This window comes from Pinus tabuliformis, chromosome 6 (genome assembly GCF_031772625.1).
Source record: "Pinus tabuliformis cultivar Carrire ecotype Pingquan chromosome 6, CPIR1, whole genome shotgun sequence".
Taxonomy (NCBI): Eukaryota; Viridiplantae; Streptophyta; class Pinopsida; order Pinales; family Pinaceae; genus Pinus; species Pinus tabuliformis.
The window spans coordinates 1,126,077,322-1,126,081,959 of NC_142292.1; the positions used below are offsets into that span (position 1 = coordinate 1,126,077,322).

Consider the following 4,638-nt stretch of genomic DNA (forward strand, 5'->3'; position numbering starts at 1 on the left):
CTTCCATTTCCTCTACATTGAGGCTGCTGTAGGTGATCATGCGATTGAGGTCCATCATTGCTGCTATCTGGGTGGAGTCCTAGGTGGCCTCTGTATGGGGAGGGGAGGGTTGGGGGGCATTTCTAAGGGAGGTTGTGGACTCGGTTTTTCTTGTATTATTTCCTCCCCTTGCCTTTATGTCGAGGTTATTGTAGGTGATCATTCGATCAAGGTAAATTTTTGCTACTGTCCGGGTGGACTCCTAGGTGGCATCGGTGTGGGGCTGGGAGGTTTGTATGGCCTCTCTATGATAGGATTTGCGGTTAGTCGTCCTATTTTTATTTCCTTCCTTTTCCTTCGCATCGAGGCTGTCGCAGGTGATTGAGAGATCGAGGTCCATCGTTGCTGCTATCTGGGTGGATTTCTAGGTGGCCTCGGTGCGAGGCAGTGAGAGTTGGGGGGAAACATTGCTAAGAGAGGTTGTGGGATCGGTTGGTCTTGTTTTATTTCCTTCTGTTTCCTTTGCATTGAGGTTGTTGCAGGCGATCATGCAATCAAGGTCCATTGTTGCTACTGTCTGGGTGGACTCCTAGATGACCTATTTGCAGAGAGGGGAGGGTTGGGGGGAATTTCTAAGGGAGGTTGCAGGCTCGGTTTGTCTTGTATTATTTCCTTCCGTTGCCTTTGTGTCGAGGCTGCCACAAGCGATCATCCGTTCAAGGTCCACTGTTGCTGCTATCCAGTTGGACTCCTAGGTGGCATCGGTGCAGGGTGGGGAGGTTTGTTGGCCTCTCTATGATAGGATTTGTGGTCGTTCATCCTCTTTTTATTTCTTTCCTTTTCCTTTACATTGAGGTTGTCACAGGTCATCGAGAGATCGAGGTCCATCATTGTTGTTGTCCGGGTGGATTCCTAGGTGGCCTCGTGCAAGGCAGAGAGGGTTGGGGCTCATTTATAATATAGAGGTTACGTGGTTGGTCGTTCTCCATTTATTTCCCTTGCATTGAGTGTTATAGACATTTTTGTGCCTTACAGCTCTAAGCATGAAATTTCCATAAACCAAGGGATCCTAAGTCCCTAAAAGTGTTGTTCCAACCCCTAAAAGAACAAGGTCAACAAATTACAGCTTCTCCCATAAGTTCTCCACCAGAAACTGCTCAGAATCAGTCAAATCAGGATCATTTCAGCTGCTCCACTAGCTAGCTGCATTGCATAGCACCCAAGTACACTAGATAGGTGCGTTGCAACGCACCTAAATGCACTACCAGGGTGCGTTGAGCAGGAAATGACAAATGGCAGTGCCATTCTGCAAGGTGGAAAGACAATGGAAGCTTCCAGAATCTTCTCCAATGACACTTGCCTCACTGAGTTCGACCAAGGATGAGTAATAGGCTCTCAGTCTCCAAGTGGAAGCAAGAACTGGCAGAGAGAAGCCACTAGCCAAATCATAAGCTGACTCATATTCCTTGCATACATTTATATATGGATCCCTCATCCCAGAGATCCAGAGGCTGGAATTTTGTACATTGCAGAGAATTGTTGTTGGTTTTGAGATAGATATCAGAGTATTGGGTGATTTATGCTTTGTTGGAGGTGAAGAGGGGATTCTTTGTTGGGAGGTTGATGCTGGATCAGGAATCATCGGTTGTAACTCCTCCTGGATCTTCTTGTTATATCAATAAAACTATTTGAGTTTCTCCTACATGCTTGTGTATCATTAATGTTTGTTACATTTGTATGTTTATCTTAAATCTAATCCTAAGCTATTTATGAATATAAATCCATGTCTTTGTGTATTTTTCTTCTTCTGTGATCTTATCGGAACTTGGTGAAGCTGGGAAAGTAAGGGAGCAGGTAGCTGGAAGCTATCAAAGAGGAGAGAGATTGGATCAAAGGACTAGCGTAAGACACAGGTTGGTTCATCCTATTCCTCTTCGCTTATAGTTCATAAAGAAGAATACGAAAGTAGTTTTCTCTGTTTGTTTCTAAGGTCACTGTCACACCTTAGTGGTATAGGGTCGTTCTGCATAGACACTTTTCCCATTAACATTGAGGCTGTCGTAGCTGATCAGGAGATCGAGGTCCACCATTGCTACTGTTCGGGTGGACTCCTAGGTGGCCTTGATGCAGGGCATGGAGGTTTTTGGAGGCATTTCTAAGGGAGTGGGTGATGATCACTCATTTTCTTGTTGGTTGGGGCGTGGTTGTGAACTCCGAAGTGGCCTTGGTGTGTTGTGGCTCGGTAGGTCTACCCATTTGTTCACCATGTCCTTGGCATGTTGCATGTGCAAGGCATAAAAGTTTTACATGCTATTTTGACATCTCTTTGACTTGATGGGTGTTCAGATTGGCTCTTAGTAAGAGAGCACCGAAATGCCCTTCGAAGTGGGAGGGTGATACCTAGTTGATCCTGCCAGTAGTCATATGCTTGTCCCAAAGATTAAGCCATGCATGTCTAAGTATGAACTAATACAGATTGTGAAACTGCAGATGGCTCATTAAATCAATTATAGTTTTTTTTATGGTACCATACTACTTAGATAACTGTAGTAATTCTAGAGCTAATACGTGCACCAAGCCCCAAATCTTTGGAAGGGATGCATTTTTTAGTTAAAAGGCCAACGCGGGCTTTCTCACTTCTCCGGTGAATCATGATAACTCGACGGATCTCACAGCCCTTGTTCTAGTGATGCTTCATTCAAATTTCTGCTTTCTCAACTTTTGATGGTAGGATAGAGACCTACCATGGTGGTGATGGGTGACGGAGAATTAGGGTTTGATTCCGGACAGGGAGCCTAAGAAATAGCTACCACATCCAAGGAAGGCAACAGGCATGAAAATTACCCAATCCTGACATGGGGAGGTAGTGACAACAAATAACAACACCGGGCTCATTAAGTCTAGTAATTGGAATGAGTACAATCTAAATCCCTTAATGAGGATCCATTGGAGGGAAAGTCTAGTGCCAACAACTACGGTAATTCCAGCTCCAGTAACATATCTTTAAGTTGTTGCAGTTAAAAATCTCGTAGTTGGCTATTGGGTCATAAAGGTCAGTCCGCCTACTCGGTGTGCACCTGCCCTTCTGTCCCTTTTGTCGGTGACGTGCTCCTGGCCATAATTGGCTGGGTTGTGGCTCCAGTGTTGTTACTTTGAAAAAATTAGAGTGTTCAAAGCAAACTTAGTCTCTGAATACATTAGCATGGAATAATGTGATAGGAGTTTGGTCCTATTGTGTTGGCCTTCCAGACCAGAGTAATGATTAATAGGGATTGTCAGGGGCATTCATATTTCATTATCAGAGGTGAAATTCTTGGATTTATGAAATACAGATCACTGTGAAGGCATTTGCCAAGGATGCTTTCATTAACCAAGAATGAAATTTAGGGGCTCAAAGATGATCAGATACCATCATAGTCTCAACCATAAACGATGTCGACCAGGGATCGATGATGTTGCTCTGAGGACTCCACTAGCACCTTCTAAGAAATCAGAGTGTTTGGGTTCCGAGGGGATTATGGTCGCAAGGCTGAAACTTAAAGGAATTGATGGAAGGGCACCACCAAGAGTGGAGCCTGTGGCTTAATTTGACTCAACACAGGGGAACTTACCAGGTCCAGACATGGTAAGGATTGACAAATTGAGAGCTCTTTCTTGATTCTATGCGTGGTGGTGCATGGCTATTCTTAGTTGGTGGAGCAATTTTTCTGGTTAATTCTGATAATGAATGAGACCTCATCCTACTAACTAGCTACGCGGAGGTTCCCCTTTGCTGCTAGCTTCTTAGAGGGACTATGGCCATCTAGGCCATGGAAGTTTGAGGTAATAATAGGTCTGTGATGCCCTTAGATGTTCTGGGCCACACACATGCTACACTGATGCAACCAACAATTTTTTCTTCCTGGTTCGAGAGGATCGGGAAATCTTCTCAAATTGCATCATGATGGGGATAGACCATTGCAATTATTGGTCTTCAACAAGGAATTCCTAGTAAGTTCATGTCGCCAACTCATGTTGACTACGTCCTTGCCCTTTGTACACACCGCCCATCATTCCTACTGATTGAATGATCTGGTGAAGTGTTCAGATTGCTTCGACGATGGTGGTTTGCCACTGTCGATGTTGTGAGAACTTCATTGAACCTTATCATTTAGAGGAAGGAGAAGTCATCACAAGGTTACCGTAGGTGAACCTATGGTAGGATAATTGATAGCAGGGGTTTTCTTTTTTGGTTCGGGTTGGTTGGGTTTCGATTGCAATGTGGGACTGTGTGGTGTGTCTAAGGGGACCAGGTTTGGTGTTTGGTGGGAACATTGTTGGTTGCTTGTCTTGAGGTAATGCTTGATTTTTTTTGTGTGTGCTTGCAAGCCATGCTTGTGCTTGTCCTACCCATCCTTTGTTTTTCTTTCCCCCAATGTGTTTTTATAGGGGGTTCGAAAGCTTGTTTCTTGGGGGCCCTTCCGACGATCTATTCTACTCGGCATGGTTGGTGTAGTTGAGGTGCCTAGGAAATACAATGGATAAATTTAGACTCATTCATATTGGTGGTGCTCGGTATTTTTTTTGTTGGAAGGCATGGGCCAATGGTGTAGGCCTCCATAGTTAGTTCTCTCGAAAAGGCAACGGTGGTTGATGTGTTTCTTGGGTGAGCTTTTTCAC

The 4,638-nt window shown here is 44.5% G+C and overlaps 1 pseudogene; it reads left to right on the forward strand.

Moving 5' to 3' along the window:
* The first annotated feature begins 2,376 nt into the window (after positions 1–2,376).
* On the forward strand, positions 2,377–4,188 carry LOC149262844 (18S ribosomal RNA; annotated as a pseudogene).
* Positions 4,189–4,638: the final 450 nt, after the last annotated feature.